The sequence below is a fragment of the Solanum pennellii genome, chromosome 11 (assembly GCF_001406875.1).
Source record: "Solanum pennellii chromosome 11, SPENNV200".
In the NCBI taxonomy this organism is placed as follows: domain Eukaryota; kingdom Viridiplantae; phylum Streptophyta; class Magnoliopsida; order Solanales; family Solanaceae; genus Solanum; species Solanum pennellii.
Window position 1 is genome coordinate 42,540,458 of NC_028647.1, and position 21,646 is coordinate 42,562,103.

A 21,646-nucleotide genomic window follows, 5' to 3' on the forward strand; every position below is an offset into this window, starting at 1 on the left:
ATAGCGTCTTATTTTAAAAGATGAAATGATGGCGACACGTTAGTCATTTCCCTTCTTGTTGCAGCATCAGTCTCCTTCTTTTAGACGACCTAAGAATGGAGGCTTGTAGATGATTTCCGTGTCATCGTCTTCCTCAATCACTCCAGGGTGAGCGTTGTTGGGACCACTATAGGCTGATCCTTGCTCATAGGCGGGGTATTTTTCGCCCATCAGGTTGCTATCGAAGGCTTTGTTCTTCTTCTTCAGTGCAACCATCTCTTCACTCATGGAGGCGAATTCTTCCATTTCCTCTGTCACTTCCTTGTCAAGTGACACACTTTTAGCTAATAGAGCGGCGGTCTCCGAATCTATCCTCGCCTCTCTCTCTTCTCTTTCTTGCACTTTCAACCGAAGCATGTTCAACTTCTCTCTCAATCCCTTTCTCCATCTCAACATCTTTATTTCTTTTCATCTGTGATGCCAGATCCTCATCCAACGTTACAACTGCAACTTTGTAAATTGTGGTGGCCATGTCGACTCTAAGCCCTTCCTCCTTGGTTTCTTGAAATTCCCGAGTGATCTGTTCGATCTTTCTCTGTAGCTCTTCTTTAGTGAGCTCCATCTGGATGGTCTTACCTTTTCCCATAGATGTGATTATGGCTTTCCTGAGACGGTAGAGTAATGTTTTAGGATTTGTGGTATAGGAGGAGGTCTTTGAGTGAGACTTTAAGACTTGGAAGTTTTGGTCGGACATCTTTTAATAGTGGCTTATGTATAATCTTTGGAAATTTCTTGATAGGAGTGGGATTAAGATATCCTCATTCATAGCAACATAACACATAAGAAGTTAAACACACACATATCGTGTCCTAATCATGCACGTGACCCTTTGTGCCAAGGGTAGGCCTGGCGATCTGAAGAATGTATTGCGTCATTTAAACAAATAGTTGTGTCCCAAATATAAACTTCACTAAATACCATAGCATTAATTACATAATTTAAAATCAAACGGGGTACATTTAGGGAGAGGGATATGATGCGAAATACATAAAGAAAACAATCCCACGCAGGGGAGTCAAAAGGTTGATGGCTCGGCTCCTCATCTGGCCTTCTCTACTTCTTTGCGGATGATGCATTTGCTGGTGAACACGTACGGCTCGGCGAACACAGCTTTGGAAGATGTTGTTACGGCTTGTAAAGTGTTCATCTGCTCATCCAGGGTCGTGTCCAAACGCATCAGACAAGCCCTTGTGTCGGCTAGTTCTTGTGATGTCACAGCTAAAACCCTCGGAATTTCTAACTCTCGGAATTGGTACTCTCGCTCCCTTTGTTGAAATTCTTGCTCTTTCTTCTGAAATTCTTGCTCCTTCTGTTGAAATTCTTGCTCCCTTCGGTCCCATTCTTGCTGAAAGTGGTACGCATGGATCTGACGCATAACCTGTACGTCTTCAATTTCTCGACCCGTGCATGGTATCAGATTCACTACACCGTGCAGATCATTCTGCAACCATGTCTTGTATTCGTTGACATACCCAACTTCATATCTATTCTCGGTCATATCACACTTCATGTTGACACGCCCGGCACATTCCTGGAGGATGATCTTAGCAAAAAGGTATTTTGTCGTTCTCATTGTAATCGATAACAAAAGAGCTAGCATCCCCTTGGACGGGTACGACTTGTGTTCTACCAAATTATCGCATCAATCTTGTCAGGTTGTCGGGCCGCAATCCTCTAATGCCAGGAAGGACTAACAATGGAAGTTTGGCCCCTTGTGCCGCTAGCCTCTCGGACTTGAAGTTTGGTAACATCCATTGTATATCTCCTTCTTTCTGATCATGAAATACCCTTCCCACGCATCCCCGATGGTATGAATTGGGAATCTGCGGACACTTAGATAGAATTCATAATTATCAAGAGGACTCGTCTGGCTTGGTTTGGCCAACTTCTGTGGCTGGGTGTCGTTCCTTTTATAGAGATGCTCAATCAACCACCATTGAAGTAGGATGTTGCAACATTGGAAAAATGGGAATCCATTTTTACACAGACTTAAAGATCGATAAATATCGGCCAAAATGACCGGAGCCAAATTATATATTTCTTTTCTTCTTGTTTTCTACCAATTCCTCTTAACATGGCGTCCACTACCATTACGTTCCTTCATCTTTAGGGAACACCATAGTTCCTAAAAGGCATGCAGAGAAGTCAATAGTCAGAGTTTGCCTCCATGTACTGTGACTGTGGAATTCCTTCGGAAATAGTATTAAATAGCTATCGTGACCCCATGTCTCAAAAAATCTCATTAATGGTATATCGTGGGTTTCCAGCCAATTTGCATTTTCTAGTAACAATATGTTTTTCAACTCTTCACTAGTTGGCCTATCTAGAAGAAGGATGTGATGATTTGGATATTTTTTCCTCTTGCCACACGTCCCGATAGAGTCCAGACAATCCATAATTTCCTTTAGCGTGGGCGTTATTTCGACATCTCCAAATCAAAAAACCATCTTCTTATCATCCCAGAATCGAGTGATAACCTCGATAAACGTGGGCCATATTTTGAAGTTCATTATTGAAGGTAAGTGACCTAGGTAAACCGAGATTTCTCTCTTTTGACAATCTTTGAGGTTGTCCCACCACACACGGAGAATGTCGGCTGTCTTTGTGACCATGTTGAAATGGAGAAATTGGCTCGACATCTGCAAAAACATACAACTAGTTAATTGCCACCCCTCACGATACAACAAACATTTAAAGACGCAATACATCCTTTAGAACACACAAATATGATCGTTCTATCGAGCCGTGGGCTCTTTGGACTCATGGTGGTCTTTCTAATAGGCCCAACACTCCTTGGGTGTTGGGTCATCTCAGGCCAATGCGCTATTTTTCGGGATTAGGTTTCGCTCTATCTTAGTTTGACTAAGAGTGGGTTGCATTTAGAGTGGAAAGGGTTACCCAAGCGGACTACTTGGGCTGGGATAGTTAACGATCGTTGACTATCAAGTAGCCAACTACACTCGCCAGGGTGTCCCAAGAAAATTTTGGTTAATGAACGACTGTGAACCCGCATAATCGTCCTTTAGTGGAAATGTAACAATCGTCGTTTGACGGAATTATGATATGCCATGAATGCATCAGTTCAATAAAGCAATAGATAAATAGATAAACAGTTAACTAACATAGACAAAATACATTAGTTTTAAGGTTAGAATCCTCCTAACTCCCCAGCAGAGTCGCCATTTCTGTTTTAATCGGAAAAGATAAAATATTTTATTTTGAAGAGTTTTCGACTTTCGGAGTCGCCACTTAATTTTTAAAAAATTAAGAAAACTATTGTTTTCAAATAACTTAAACAGGAAAATCGTTTTAAAACATTCAGATGGGTTCGGGGATTCCTATTAATATTCTAGGAAGGTGTTAAGCACCTAAAATATCCGCCTAATTGCGGTTTTCCGACAACTAACTATTTGGCTAAAAGTTTTCTTTTCTTTTCTTGGAAACCTTTTTAGTTTGATATTAGTCTATACCATTTAATCCGCAAAATTTACTTGATTCTTTTTAAGTTTTTTACATATTGATCAATTTAATTCAAACCGCTATCCGAGGATTTGCGAATTTCTAACCTTAAAACTAGCGGCAATCAAACGCAAATAAATAACGAGAAAAGTAAAGGGAGAGAGAGAGAGGGAGGGTTGGGTCCATGTCCAGTTTATCTGTCTGCCTGGACCGGTATTTGGACCCATTTTTCTTTGGGTTTTGACCCATTTGACCTTTTTGGGTTTTTGACCCATTTATTTCGAATTTTCCTACACTAAGCAAATAATAATACAAAGTAAATATAGAAAAATGAGAAACGATGAAGGCTTAAGCCTATTACAAATGAAAATACAAAAATAGAGGGTCTTCTAATCCCGCTTCTTTGACTTCCCTTTGATCGTATAAACCTTGGAACCTGTCCGTCGATTTTAATGGTTTGACTCGAGAATGAATGTATGAGCTTTCATGGCTCGATAAATGGATGCAAAGGGAGAGGAAGCCTTCAAAGACTCGGAGAAGGTAGTCCATACATGGAAAAGAATAAAGCAAAATGGAAATTAGAAATGGAACATACTTTAAGTTTTGATATAACTAAAGCCTTTAAGTGTGAAATAACGTAGAATTACATAAAATCAATTTACTACACCAACGTTACACAAAAGTGACAAAGAAATGCATATTTTATTAGAGTTTTCTCCACTTGAACATAGTCTAGCTTCACATGACAAGCTAAGGTTAAGTGAAAGTGACATCAAATAATAAACATGAGCGAAGGAGGGGAGCAGTAATTATACAGGATGAAAAGCGTACATATTTGTTGATCAATAATAACGAACAATTAACCATTTAGACAAAAATAAGCCACTAGGAATGTGGACTTTGCATAACTCAAACATACAATTTGCAACTGTGGGCTTACAATCATGCTACTACTTAATTAAAATATAATAAGACCAAATGATATAACTATTATATATATTTTTAATTTTAAAACAGAGTTCACGCTAGAAGAGGTTTAGAAACAAAGAGATAAACTATCAGTATATGTTAAGATGCAAAGAAAATTTAAACTAGACACAGTAACGATAGCCCACATTTTAATATGTTGAACATGAGCACATACAGAATGAGTATATTTATGGCACAAAAAAGGCAAATGATTCTTAACAACTCGAGAAGATGGTACTGTAAATACAATGCAACTCTTATCATCTCAATTTTTTTAGCATATTGTCGAAGCACGCACGCACGCACACACACACACACAGATATATATATATATATAAATATATATATATATATGTATATATATATGTATATATATATATATATATATATGTATGTATATATATATATATGTATGTATATATATATATATGTATGTATGTATGTATGTATGTATATATGTGTTAGAGTTCAATGGGCCACTATCAAGATGTCCAAGAAAAGAACGGAAGAGGTTTCCATTAATCTTTCACCACCTAAAAGAGACTTGCAGACTAATATGGACAACGAACAACCAATTTTTTGGTATATTCCACGTGAACGTCAAAAAAAGGGGCATTCATTGCTAGAAGAGTGTACTCTACAAGTCCAACCACCGAGGAAGGAACTTAGTCACATAACATTCCAAGATTTGAAGGAGAAATGATTGTCACAGTTGCACAAGTCTCGTGTATCGCTTTGGAGCCCTCCAAAGGCAATATCCAAGTTGATAAGATGAAAAGGAACTTTGATCAAAAAGTTTTCACATTGTTTGGAAAATCAGGCTATGATTTCTCAAATCCAGCGAAGTTAGGAGAACTTAGGGATGAAGTCACTGGTAAGGTATACGGGCTTACAAAGTCTCAAATGCTGCTGAGTAAGCAATGATATCATGTCTCCACTCTTAATTTTGGGTTAGGATTTAGCTTGCCGGAGCCTCTTCGGATTTCATCTAAGAAGGGGAAAGAAGTAACTTCATCCAACTACACCTTTACAGAAAAGACGAAATAATATAAGAAGGGTAAAACACCAGGATGGACTTCGGTGTTTGAACGTATTGGAAGACTAACACCTCGTGTCTCTGCATTTGAAAGATTGGGCCACAAGGATGAAAGAAGATCCTCTTAACAAGTGGATGAATAAGATACCACCTCAAATACTTCTGTACTTCATCGCTTGGGAACCAAAAGAAAATCATTATCCAAAAGCTGTTTGCTAGAGCATGAAAATCAAGATTCTTGTGATGTAATTGATGACAAGGAGATTAACAGTGTTTTCCCATCGCATATGAAGAGAAAGGCTGTATTGTCAATCATCACTGATGGTTCTTTGAAGGTGAAAATAAGCACAATTATTGTCACCAACCAATGTCATGGAGAAACCAAGAAGGAGGAAGATAAAGTTATTACAGTCTTCGTGAAAAGTTAGGTGGGAATATTCAAACTTGACACAATCATCCTAACACATAAAAGTGAAAGAAGGTCTAGATGTTGATGATACAAATAATGATTTGTGAGAGGCTCCCCCCTCAACTGGAGGATGGCATACAATCAACCATAGATGACCTCAAAGAACTAAATCTAGGCACTCTAGAAGGTCCACATCCAATCTTCATTAGTGCACTTCTTACACCAAAAAAAGAGATGAAATACTTCCCATGAAGCTTGACTACGCTCTTTAAGGTATGAGCATAAACTGCATGTCACTCCTAGCCGCAAGAGTATAAATTGTGTACGGCCCAAAAAAAGGAGTAAAACTCATCCTCTTGAACTACGATATGACTTGATCCTCTTCATCGAGGTATGTAGGCGCTTGGAGTATTCACTCTAAGTTCAGTCAAATGAAAAAAAAGGCTTGGTGCTCTTGTGTGATCATCACATTAGCTCTTTGAAAATCATGTAGCTAGCAAATGAGTTCAAATACAGCGCAAAGGAGAAGATTCTCGATGCCCTCTCTGCAACAAAAGAAGAAGCTCGTAAATAGAAACTCCTACATTTGAGTCATGGATATTCAACTATGATAGTTGAAAGTTCCATATGAAACATGCTAGAATTGGGAGTAAACTTCGGATATTGATCTAATCAATTTAAAATAAATTTTGATTAGAATTTTTTAAGTACGGCAGGCTGGTGAATTCATTGGCATTGGATGAAGCGACTTGCAATTCTACTTGTGTTTTTGCTTAAGGTGGTGATAATTTGGTGTAATTCATTGATGCTTCAGTAAGTTACTCAAAATATGGGGCATCTTTACCTAAAACATCAAATTGGAATACCCTTCGGATCAAAGCTGTATGTTGAAATGGTATAGCCGCAAAAAATCATGATCTGAACACTCCAAGTTCAAGAGACAGTCTTGTGTTGTTGTCAAGAGCACACAAAGTCCAGGAAATGACATTTTCCCAAGTTGCTCAAAATTGAAGGGTTTACCGAAGCACAATTTGTACATCTATGATTTATGCTTCCAACAGAATGAGAATCACATCATTTCGAGGCTCCTACGCGGAGTTATTAATTTTCTCCCGAAGATTCAAGCACGCAAATTTTGAGTCAACTTTGAACACAAATCTGCAATAACCCGTATATCTAATGGATTTGATTTTTATATAGGTTGAAGATATCAAAGTTATCTTTCCAACAAGAAAGAATTCTGATGCTCCTACTCCATGTTATGAATTTTGTTCTACATATGCGCAAAGCTGAAGAAAGCTGAAGGTTCAAGAACGCAGATTTTGAGCCAACTTCAAACACAAATCTGTAGTAATCCGTAAATCTCATGGATTTTATTTTAATACATATTGAAGGTATCGAAGTTATCTTTCCAACAAAATAAGAATCTCATTATTCCGATACTCCTACTCTAAGTTATGAATTTTATTCCACATGTGCGCAAAAAAATTAACGTTTTGTTGCAATCCGCATATAAACGATAGTTTTTGTAGTCCTTTTTTTTCCAATAAAGAAAGGGAGCTTGTGGAAATAAACAATAAAAAGTCAAAATTCAAGAGGAGAAAATTCTTATTGAAATATAATCACTATTTTATTGCTTCAAAAAAAAAACTCACCACATCCTAATGAGTGAATTAGAAAATTTTAAGCAAATAAAAGAAATCTAACAATTGAAAAAGTTTGAAGCTTATGTTTTCTTGGCTAATTTTCTCAATAACCTCTTCTAGCTTGGCTAATATCTCAACTTCATTGTTAGACATAACATTATTTGCCTCAATGGTGTAAATCTCGCCCTCCGTAATGGTGACATTCTCTTGACTTTTCGACAACTTATCTTGATATTGGTTAATAAGCGTGGTGACCTTCTTTTTCTTGAAAGACAAGACTTTTAAGTCTTTCTCCACATCTGCTAGAGTTGCTTGATGTTTCTCCATGGATCCATCAAACTTTTCGTGCGCCAGATTTGCACCATCGAGACAGTGTTGCACATCAGGGAGGTCCTTTTCATGTGATTCTTTAGTCATCTTTGATGATCTTAAAGTATCATACTTTGCGTACGAGTTGAATAAAATCTCTACATGATCCTCCAAATAAGAGGCACCAAGGGAGGTTCGTCATCAAAGGTGAAACTACAAAAGAAGTGACACCAAGTGTGGTTCGTCATCAAAGTTGTTACAAATGAAGAGATGTCAAGTGTGGTTCATCGTCGAAGTTGCAACTACAAGAAAAAGACAAAAAACTTCATCTGTGGTTTTTCATCAAAGCCACGAATCTAAAAGATGAGTCACGCCGCAATTGTAGAAGAAGAATTACTAAGTGTGGTTCATCACTAAAGCTGCAATTGCAAAAGAAAAGACACCAAATGTGGTTCGTCCCCAAAATTGAAGCTACGAAAGTAGAGATATCAAGTGTAGTTCGTCGTTAAAGCCCGAAACTACAAAAAAAATGAGAGGATGTTTCATGTTTGGTTCATCATCAAAGCCACAATTGTAAAAGAAGGTGATCCAAATATGATTTATCATCAAAGCTGCAATTGTAGAAGAAGATGTGCGGAAAGTTGTTCGTCGCTAATGTCGCAATTGTATAAGAAGAGGCACAAAGTGTGATTCATCATCAAAGTTGAAACTACAAATGACGGTGCATGAAGTGGTTCCTCGTCAATTATGGATTACCCCTCATTTTTTATGGTATGATATTGAGGTTATTTTTGATCCATCGTAAACCTGATGGAAAGAATTGTATCTTACGGTGCCAATTGCACGAAGCTTCAAATTGGCATGATGAAAATTATGGCATATGCTCTCCTAATCGTCATGATGAATGATGTGTCTCACGGCACCAATTGCACGAAGCTTCAAATTACCATGGTGAAAATTATGATATATATTGTCGCACTTGTCATGATGAATGGTGTGTCTCACGGTGAAATTGCACGAAGTTTCAAACCAGCATGGTTAAAATTATGAAATATGCTCTAGCGCTCGTCAAGATGAACGATGTGTCTCATAGTGCGATTGCACGCAGCTTCAAATCAGCATGCTGAAAATATGACATATACTCTAGTGCTCGTCACGATGAACGATGTGTCTCATGGTGCCAATTGCACAAAACTTCAAATCGGCATGACAAAAATTATGGTATATGCTCTAGCGTTCGTCATGATGAAAGATGTGTCTCACGGTGCCAATTGCACAAAGCTTCAAATCGACATGATGATTAAAACAAAAATATCTCCATCAATAAGAAAATCAGCATGCGGCTCTTCAACGAAGATGCAGAGAAGTATATTAGATTGCTACCTTTTGAAAAAATATCAATTTTGTTGAATTCATAAGAACATTGACTTTAATTTTGTATAGATTGTAGACTTAAGAGTATTTTCTATCTTATCAAGTCATTCTCCATTCGAGCTCTCAAACACCAAGATGCAAACGATTTGGTGAGACTCCACAATCTGAAAAACAATAATGACAAGATCGAAGAACAACTTAAAAAAATAATTCTCGTCAATCCATAAAGAGTTTTACCTTCATTTTTGATATGTTATAGACTTTTATATGTAGTTTCTATATAAAAAAGTTGCTCGTCATTCAAAATCTCGTCCACCAAGATAGACATGTTTTGGTGGGACTGCATAAAGCTATTTAAAAAAAAAAGAAAGATCTGATAGAAAACTTTAAAAATCAATTACCGTCAAATATGAAGGATCTTGGTTTTGAATTTTGATATGTCGTAGCCTTTTGAGCCTAATTTCTGGAACATCAAACGATCATGGTTCAATGTTCCTACAACAACCACAGGTGTGCTGTGCTGAAAAAATAAGTGACGAAAATTGAGTTCTGTATGCCTCAAATTGACGATAAATCATTATAAGAGGATGCATATTTATAAAAATCAAAAGTACAGAAATTTTGTTCATAGAAATTATGAAAATTATGGTAAATTTTCATAAGAATTAAATTGTAGAAATTTTTCCATGGGAATCAAATTATGGAAATTTCTTAGAAATCAAATTATGGTAAGTTTTCATAAGAATTAAATTATAAAAATTTTTCATGGGAATCAAATTATGGAAATTCCATAGAAACCAAATTATGGTAAGTTTTCATAAGAATTAAATTATGGAAATTTTCCATGGGAATCAAATTATGAAAATTCCTTAGAAACCAAATTATGGTAAGTTTTCATAAGAATTAAATTATGGAAATTTTCCATGAGAATCAAATTATGGAAATTCTATAGAAACCAAATTATGGTAAGTTTTCATAAGAATTAAATTATGGAAATTTTCCATGAGAATCAAATTATGGAAATTCTATAGAAACCAAATTATGGTAAGTTTTCATAAGAATTAAATTATGGAAATTTTCCATGAGAATCAAATTATGGAAATTCTATAGAAACCAAATTATGGTAAGTTTTCATAAGAATTAAATTATGGAAATTTTCCATGAGAATCAAATTATGGAAATTCTATAGAAACCAAATTATGGTAAGTTTTCATAAGAATTAAATTATGGAAATTTTCCATGAGAATCAAATTATGGAAATTCTATAGAAACCAAATTATGGTAAGTTTTCATAAGAATTAAATTATGGAAATTTTCCATGAGAATCAAATTATGGAAATTCTATAGAAACCAAATTATGGTAAGTTTTCATAAGAATTAAATTATGGAAATTTTCCATGAGAATCAAATTATGGAAATTCTATAGAAACCAAATTATGGTAAGTTTTCATAAGAATTAAATTATGGAAATTTTCCATGAGAATCAAATTATGGAAATTCTATAGAAACCAAATTATGGTAAGTTTTCATAAGAATTAAATTATGGAAATTTTCCATGAGAATCAAATTATGGAAATTCTATAGAAACCAAATTATGGTAAGTTTTCATAAGAATTAAATTATGGAAATTTTCCATGAGAATCAAATTATGGAAATTCTATAGAAACCAAATTATGGTAAGTTTTCATAAGAATTAAATTATGGAAATTTTCCATGAGAATCAAATTATGGAAATTCTATAGAAACCAAATTATGGTAAGTTTTCATAAGAATTAAATTATGGAAATTTTCCATGAGAATCAAATTATGGAAATTCTATAGAAACCAAATTATGGTAAGTTTTCATAAGAATTAAATTATGGAAATTTTCCATGAGAATCAAATTATGGAAATTCTATAGAAACCAAATTATGGTAAGTTTTCATAAGAATTAAATTATGGAAATTTTCCATGAGAATCAAATTATGGAAATTCTATAGAAACCAAATTATGGTAAGTTTTCATAAGAATTAAATTATGGAAATTTTCCATGAGAATCAAATTATGGAAATTCTATAGAAACCAAATTATGGTAAGTTTTCATAAGAATTAAATTATGGAAATTTTCCATGAGAATCAAATTATGGAAATTCTATAGAAACCAAATTATGGTAAGTTTTCATAAGAATTAAATTATGGAAATTTTCCATGAGAATCAAATTATGGAAATTCTATAGAAACCAAATTATGGTAAGTTTTCATAAGAATTAAATTATGGAAATTTTCCATGAGAATCAAATTATGGAAATTCTATAGAAACCAAATTATGGTAAGTTTTCATAAGAATTAAATTATGGAAATTTTCCATGAGAATCAAATTATGGAAATTCTATAGAAACCAAATTATGGTAAGTTTTCATAAGAATTAAATTATGGAAATTTTCCATGAGAATCAAATTATGGAAATTCTATAGAAACCAAATTATGGTAAGTTTTCATAAGAATTAAATTATGGAAATTTTCCATGAGAATCAAATTATGGAAATTCTATAGAAACCAAATTATGGTAAGTTTTCATAAGAATTAAATTATGGAAATTTTCCATGAGAATCAAATTATGGAAATTCTATAGAAACCAAATTATGGTAAGTTTTCATAAGAATTAAATTATGGAAATTTTCCATGAGAATCAAATTATGGAAATTCTATAGAAACCAAATTATGGTAAGTTTTCATAAGAATTAAATTATGGAAATTTTCCATGAGAATCAAATTATGGAAATTCTATAGAAACCAAATTATGGTAAGTTTTCATAAGAATTAAATTATGGAAATTTTCCATGAGAATCAAATTATGGAAATTCTATAGAAACCAAATTATGGTAAGTTTTCATAAGAATTAAATTATGGAAATTTTCCATGAGAATCAAATTATGGAAATTCTATAGAAACCAAATTATGGTAAGTTTTCATAAGAATTAAATTATGGAAATTTTCCATGAGAATCAAATTATGGAAATTCTATAGAAACCAAATTATGGTAAGTTTTCATAAGAATTAAATTATGGAAATTTTCCATGAGAATCAAATTATGGAAATTCTATAGAAACCAAATTATGGTAAGTTTTCATAAGAATTAAATTATGGAAATTTTCCATGAGAATCAAATTATGGAAATTCTATAGAAACCAAATTATGGTAAGTTTTCATAAGAATTAAATTATGGAAATTTTCCATGGGAATCAAATTATGAAAATTCCTTAGAAACCAAATTATGGTAAGTTTTCAAAAGAATTAAATTATGGAAATTTTCCATGAGAATCAAATTATGGAAATTCTATAGAAACCAAATTATGGTAAAGATTTTTTGGAAACTACATAAAAAAGCATGTCTGAATGAGAATAGACTCGCGTCATGAAAATTTGAATTCCTTCCGTTATATTCAAGTGAATGCTTAAAATTTGCATCGAAACCACAAGGTCTCCATCACCAAGTCAAGCTTGTGGACGCAATCCTTGCTCATTGAATTGGCGGTCATTTCATAGTTGATGAACCAAATGAAATTACCACACTATGAAGAAGTATCATTCGATAAGTCTTCAAGAGCTTGAAACACTTCAAGTTGAAAATAAGTTGATAAAAAACCAAAAGTCAAATGACCTCTTACAAATTAGACAATATTGTAATGAAGACTCTGGTAAATGTTGACCCCAACATATCGGCATGGTCATTTCTCATGAAGACTTCAATTTTCATCGTCGAAATTCGGCAAGCCTACACACAGAGAAGTCTAAACACATTCATGACTACTTCAAGTCTTGTCGCCAAACTTTGACAAGTCTCGAAGTAAGGGACATTTGTAGACACATGAATTGTATTGGATCAAATTCATACAAAATTTGAATTAAATCCATGTTCAGTTGGACTAAATAATTAATTTGGGCTTCACAAATAAATAAGTCCATCTTATTAAATTCAAATTCAAGGTCAATTTCACCTTGAAGCCCAAACTCATGCCACGTGTCACCATGACTAGCCATCCAAGACCAACAAGGTGATGTCCAGATGTTCAAAAAAGGTGGTAGTCCCAGTCAAATGCAAGAACAAATGTGCCAAGTGTCAAAATGACATCCTTTGGCCAATCACGAGCAATCTTGTCCATTCCCGACAACTATAAATAGGGGATAGATATGACATTCAAAGAGATCCAGAAAACTCTTCAACAATCATTCAGCAAATTGGAGAGAGCTATAACATCGACATCAATAGCTCTTCGAAGGAGTGATCAACGTAGTTCTTCCCGGAGATCGACTTACAACGATGAAGCATTTTCTGACGTCTCAGAGATCGACAACATCTCAAGGAGGTCTACATCATCCAACAATTCTGGAAATACACTACTGAAGTCCCTCGAATCGCGGAGACATTTAGTAAAGAGAATCAAGAGAACAACAAAATTGTACTCACAATGATTCATTAATAAAATCACATTTTTTTCTTTATTTATTTTGCTTGCAGTCGATTTTCAGCGCTTACAAAAATTTGTTGCGAACATTAGTAATCTCTTAACATATAGGTAATGAATGTAGTGAATGTCTAAAACTCCGTGGGGATTTATGCTCAGCACCGAGAAGATTTGGTAAAGGTGTGGATACTCTTCGTGAGTAGAGATGTAGTATCCAAATATACCTCTTGAGATGAATACTCTTCGTGAGTTGAGATATAGTACTTAGAAGCAATCTTATTATTCCTTAACCATGCGCCTACATAGGACTAGCTATTAGTGTTCTATGTAAATGCTAAAAGAATGACCCTAGCTTAGGCAAGCGGGAATCCCTCATCATGTATGGGTTGATACCGGGATTCCATGTGAAGCTCTCATGTTCTATGTCGGTTAAAGCTAGCCCTCACAAATGAATATATTGAAATAGGTCTTCCTAAGGGTGTACTACTTAGGGTAGGTGGTGGAATGGGACGCCATCTATGCATTGCACACATAGAAATTTGGAGGGAGCCTTTGTGTATTAGGTAAATGAATGAATGGGATACTATATGATGTTAATGAAGTAAGTTTAATGAAGCTTGTTGATCTTATTTTTAATGTTGATGAAGGCTATGTAAATGATTGAATGTGATGTGCCTAGTCTAGGGTGATTTCTAAAGCACTAAGTGGGAGTAATGGTATGGGATGCTACTTTCACATTGCATTAGTGTAACTTGGAGTTATCTTAGAGGATTGTATTTATATGAAGTTTTTAAATGCATGAATGTTGCCTCTAGTAGTGAATGTCGACTTGTTGAGTTGTGATGAAAAGGAAGTATCCTTATATTTAATAGTATTAAGGATCACTTAGGTGTGTATTGAAGAGGTTGTATGGGTGTTCTCTTCATGTCTTACATAAGTGGATCTTAGGATAACTTTGGATAGAGGGTCTAGATGACTAATGGGTTATTAAATGAAAATGGCTATGTTTCGAGGATTATGAAGTATTACCTTGTATATTTATGATGACCTGTATGATGTCTGTACACTGGCTCATGAGGTTTTACCAAAATAGTATGAAAAACATATTTCAACTAAAATGTCCTCTTTAAATCATGTCTTTAATATTGTCATACTTGGTGCATTTATTGTACTAACTCCGTATTCTTCTCTATCTCTACAAGTATAGGTGGAAGGAAGTGAAGGTATCTTAGAGTGAAGCTTGAGAAGTAGATTGTTCTCTCAAGTCTCTTGGTACGTCCTCATATGTTCGAGGACGTGGATGTTATGTTTAGTTTTATTTCTATTAAAGACTTATAGTATACAATGATTTTTCTTTTCTATGTAAGGGTTGTGACCCTTTGATAATAAGATGTGTCTAAGATGACTTGTGATGATGAGACTTAGTTTCTTACGTTTTATGAAGAGTTTCTTATTGACTACATTGTGAATAGTTTTAATTCCGTCTACTTTTCATACCTATGTGATGAATGAAAGCTAAGAGGCTTGTACAAGACCTTCGACAGATCAAGTACGCCAAGTGACTCCTAGGGGATACTTTTGGGTCGTTACAATTTCTTGAGCATTGACACATGGAACACCATATTTATTGATAATGTCAGTCATGCCTTTATACCCTTGCTAAGGTATATTGGGTCCTCTCGATGAGATATATACATCAGCTTCCACACTTTATCTCACGTTTTTTATGTCGGTTATTAGTAGCTCCCACAGTCAAACATTAGTGCAGTTGAACGAGTTGCAGTTATATTTTAATATTTAGTCTCAGCATGTCATGTACTTGGTCATTGCATTCAGTCAAGTTTATTTCAGTATTTCTATCATGTTCATATTATATCTTTGCTCAATATACCTGTTTAGCTTTTATCGTATACTGCATGCTCAGTACATTTCAAATACTAACGCATACTCTGCACTACATTCTTTCATGATGTAGGTTCAGGTACTCAACATCCAGACCAAGCATAGATCGAATCCAAATTTCCTCTTCAGCAACATTAGTGGTGAGTTCTCATTCTTCAAGGACAATAGACATGTTTTCTAGATTCATTCTTTCATTTTCAATTTAAGTTTTGCTTGAGTTAACAGGAAAAATGTCGTAACAACTTTAGCCAATTAGAGGATTTTTCAGACTTGATTTATATTCGTCTTTAGAATTGAGTGATTCTTCAGTATCATTAAACTCTTATTCAATATCTTTATATTTAAACCAATTTTTGGGTGTTCCCCACTATTAGTTATATCATGATTTAGCTTCTGCCTTAGTTTATCTTTCATAAATATATTCAATTCTGGTTATGATATGCAAGCTAAGGGTTATCTTGAGATCACTCGTCATTCTAGATCTCGTGTTTACGTCAAGGGGGGGGGGGTAATGTCGGGGTGTGCAATTACAAGAAATAAGATGAAATTGTATAGATAAATAAATAATTAGTGGCAGGGTTGGGAAGCGCTTCTTCCAATATTGCACACTAATAAAATATGACAATTATGATGGAGTTCATAACAAATCGAAGATGGTGGGACATAAACATTTTTATTTAAATATAAGTCAAAAAGCGACCGTGCTAGAACCACGGACTCGAGGGGTGCCTGATACCTACTCATTGGTCAATCTAATTCTTTGTGCATATTTCTAGTTTGCAAAGCAATAAAAGAATATGGTCATTTCCTTTTGATTAGGGATTGAAATTAGGTGACTTGGAATACCAAAACTCAATTCCAAGTGATAATCCATTTTCAAAATAGTCACTTTAATTTGGAAAAACCTTTTTTTCAACACATTGTTTGGGGAAAATAGGGTTGTGACACATGATGGGGATAACTAGAATTTGAGCATGTAAATATTCACTTTTTTTATGACTTTATTTTAATTTATTTATCTTAAGTTTTTTAATATTTTATTTATTGACCAAATGAGTTATTTACCCGCTTGTTCACTTCTTGGATACTATATGAACTGTCATATAAGTTGTCTCAGAATCGCGCACTAATCTACCACTAGCTTTCGCTCTAAACTATTTCTAACTGCCTTTGGTTGCACAATATGGTAAAGAACAAGATACAACCCAATTGTGTATGAAACCTAAAAAAATTTGCAGTCCTATAATTTACTTCCTGTAAATTTCATAAGTTACTTACTTAAGTAAACTCCATAACCTTGAATGATGTGGCTTAATCTACTTGTTTATAAAGAAAGTTATATAATGCACTTCAGATGGTAAAGTTAGTTTACTATTATTATCGGCCTAATCATGTTTCTAGCCGTTCAATTAGATATAATATTTAATTATCAATCTTATTATTTTAAAAAAAAGATTTAAGAAATGCGCAAAACTAATTAAAATTTTGAAAGTAATACATCATTTGCATGCATATTTAGGAAATTTTTTGTTTCTAAGGCACAAGGAAAAATCAATTACACATATAATTTCTCAAGTGTTGAATCTTTTTTTTTTTTTTTATATCATGTTCCCAACTAACATTTAAATGTCTTTATTTATCTTCAACACTTCAAAATTTTATGCAAACATTATTTTGTTACTGATCATTATGTTCAGATTTTATTTAATAAACTTTTTCCTTCAATATTATTAAACACTCATTGACTAGATAATCTTCAAAATTATTATTTTTTTCTTAAAAAAATTCTTAAATTGGCCTTCTTCAATTCAATTCAATTTGACAACTTAGAACACGAGCTTCTATTCCAAACAAAATAAAATAAAATATGTTCATGACAATAATAAAGTAAAAATTTATTAGAAACAAAGAGTTACAACTATTGATATATGGTACATCAAGAAAATTAAATCTTTCGGAATAAAAATAGTAATAATCACATATCACATCAAAATTTCACTTTGAGTTCAATAACATACAAAATCTCAACCTATTTCATGTTATAACGCCAAATTTAAAAAAATTTATAACATTGAGGTCATGTCATACATAATTATGAAATCTAATAATATTTTATAATTTGATAATATAATATGACATATAACATTTTTTTTGTTTTTTTCCAACCAAAATTGATTAGCTAATAATGAATTTATAAATAATAAATACTAGCGTATTTTTTAAATTAAAAATTAAAGAAACCTATATTTTATAAATTTGTTTTCTTTAAAACAAAACGTACATTAATAATTCAACTCTTATTTTTAGTTTTAAAATATTTCAAAATAAATTTAATAAAATGCGATAAAAATTAAATATCTAATTTACATCTAAAAGAAATATTCAAGGAATTAAAAATTGTGTAAAGCTTTAAATTTGATCAAAAATTAGGTGTTCACAAAAGTCTGTTATTAATTATATAGTAATAATCATATTTTTAGTTAGATAAAGAGATATTGGAAGAGGCATTACCTAAAAACAGTGATGGATAAAAAGGAAATACATAGTAAAAATAAAAATGTAGGAAATTCCTGTGATTTAGAAAAAAATGAACAAACTTCGTTTTGTATATAAACACAAGAAACTCATCAATTACAAACTATAAAAAGGATATACAAGAAATACTAATATTATTATCTTGAGGTCGATGATTTTGGCGGAATAGGTTTTAACTTTTTCAACTATTTTTTCCTTTTATCCTTGTAAACTTTTCAATTTAAATGAATTCTTCAATTTTTTATTTGGAGGATTTTTGCAATTTTTTATTTTAGATTCTTATTCTACTTTCTTTCTACTATAGCAGAAGAATGAGTAGAGCTATGGTATCAACTTGTATGTTAATTGTCAATTAAATTAGAAATAAGGACATTATAGACTTTTGACAATACTTTCTTATGCTACGTACGTGGCTACTGGATTCACTGTTATTCAGCCACTGCATCAATGTTGCGCTGGTATCGAAGAGGAAGACAAAAGTGTTTGGTGTCCATAGCTTTTTATTTGTGTTTTCTAACTTTGTTCTCACTTCTTTAGTAGATTCTTCTTTCCATTTCACGAAGGCTTAAATTTGAATATTTGGTGTTCGTCCTAAAATATGCATCATACTTGTTGTCATTCTCATTGGAGTTATTAATAATGTCGTCCAATCTTGAATCTCAAGTTATTGTAATACTGAATTTGGGCATAGCACCTTGTGCTTCCTTTAACATCTTTCATTTTTATCATTTGATGACAATTGGTTCTCCCAACCACCAAAGAAAATTGATCTTTTGTGTGTGCGTGGGGTGGGAATTTTTAGTACAGAGGTAGAGCTTCTAAGAAAAGAAAGTTTAAAACCATTGTTCTACTTGGTCACTCTCATATATTTATCAACATGACATAGACGTGATCTAATGGTTTCAATAATTTCTGAGGAATTTTATTTTCAAGATAAACCATTCAAATGCTACAAAACGATAAGAATAGTCTGATAGAAATAGGGCACATGCATCATACATAAAGAAGACAACAAAAGACTTTTCAATAAATTTGTCTGTTTCAGCCTACTTTCACTTTATATGTCAACGTAGCTCAACTCACGTTAGTCGAAAAATAATTTTGTGATATCCAACTGCTGCTCTGCCTTTTATTCTAGGGATGCCATTTAGAAACTTTCAAGTACAATTTCCTATGCATTACACTTGTAGCAACTCTCACTGGAGCTCTTTATAGTGCAGGTATGCAATTTTGATGTGTAGTTTTCCTTTGTGAATTTTTGTAACTTTGAAAATGCTTCACTGTTGAAGTTTGTGATATACTTCAACAGGAACTATATGCTAGAATATGGTGTTCATCTAGATTTTCACCATAATCTCATAATTTAATTGGAGTTTTCCGTCGTCCTCTTTTAGTTTTCATTTTATTCAAATTCTGTTGTCTGAGCAGTCCCATAACTGTTCTTCTCCCTATTTCTTTTCTGTTTCTAGGTTTTTATCCAAGTTAAACTTTGAGGATAATCGTCTTCTCTATTTATACATTTACTCATCATTTCTCAAATGATGTACCATTGTTTAGGGAAAAAAACAATGAATTCAAGTGAATCATATAACTATTAGATGAATAGCATAATCATTTTCCATAGACATGCATATATTGCTTCACTGATTCCTTTATGACTGTTGTAATGAATGTGTAAGCAAATTTTCTAGAATTTTTAATTCGAAGACCGACTAACGGAAGTATTTTTACTTGGCGTTATCTGAAAAGTTATGATTGACGAGCTATTGTAAGACTCTTTTCTTCCTAGGAACCAACATATAGTTATTTTTACTTTGAAATTCAAAAATTCTTTTGACATAATATAGGTAACATAGGTGTGAACCACTTGATGTGATAGAAATTTATTTTACAGCCTATCAGAAACACTAAGATAGGGATTAGGTACAAAGGTAGGAGTAAAGTCTACGTACATCTTATCCTCGCTAGACCCCACAAGTGGGATTACACCGAATATGTTATATTTTATGTTGGATGTATTTGATAGTTCTCTGTTTCTCATGCTAATGTGAAGTTGCTATATGTTTAATCTTTTAGAGTAAATGGAAAGAAAATTTCTCCCTGATTCGGCTTGAACATAGAAAGTTGTAGCTTCAATTGTATACCTGCATTGTCAAAGCCATTGGTTGCACTAAAATTTGATCCAAAGACGTTCATCAATCATTAAAACGACTATATGCACTCAAGGGTATAAATTGTTTCTCCCATATAAGTAAAAGGTATATGATGGAGAGACGCCTGGATGAAAGAAATAGTCTATTGGAGTAAGGCCCCATTTTGGGTGAACAGGCACATCTGTTAGATTTTGAATTTCATCTGATGAAGTTTAAAATAAATTTTGCACCGCAATTTACTACTTAAGGAGTATAGTTGTTTAATAAGGCCCCTTATTTAATTAGATTTTCTTCGATGTTCCTATAGAAAATTTACATTTTAATTGATTATGTCTGACTGCTACATACCAAGACCAGAAAGTTGGTAATTTCATTTTGCCCTTTCAAGATCAATAAGTTCATTATTTTCTTTCACACACATCTCGGTAAAACTCCAAATCACGTGTTAGGCCCGTGCGCAACACGGGCATTAGACATCTAGTACTATAATATCTATTAGTGACTAGACACATGACTTATACATGTGTCCTTTGTAATTAAATTATTATAGAAATAATAAAATTTTAATTGCACTAAATCACTTGTATAAAATAATAAAATCAGCCAACACTCAAACATTGAAAGGATTCGAGATTCAGTCCTTACCCTGTACACACAAATCACATATGCAAATCAATAATACTCTGCGTTCTGTACTCAATGAAATCGTTAAAACATAAATTCGAGGCATCCGTGAAAGTCAGAAGAAATTAACTCACGCCTAAGGCTTAAACAAGTTCGGCACCCTAAAAAATCATCTCAACTAGGCAAAAACACATCCCCCGAATCCATCGAAACTCTAAAAGTTTTGATTCGAGTATCTGAACCTTGAATGTTGACTAAAGTCAACCAAAAGACTAAAATTCCATTATTCCACAATTTAGGACCTTAAATCCTCGAAAAGACTTGGAAACCAAATCCCTAAACTTTCACATATTCGATTTCACATTTAGGGACTAATGAACTCGACGGAATTTCAATATGAAACTCAAAACTACAAATGACATCGAAAACTACTTTCTTAACAACTTAGCCTTTAACACTCAAAACATACCAAATTCTCAACTTTTAATTCCACGTGCGAGTTTGTTTTTTGTGACTCCTTATGTATTCATAAAGTTTTACATTTCTCCCGAACAACTTCTTAGGCCCTTTACTATTTCCACAACTGTTGGTGAGTCTTTTTTAGCAGAAATAGTCTGTGGTGATGATACCATTTTTGTCTATCCCAAAGACATTATGATTGACTTAGTTGAGCTTAGACATGATGGATTTTTGTGTAGTTCTAGATATGAACTGACTTTATAATTGTTATACCTTAGTCGATTGTA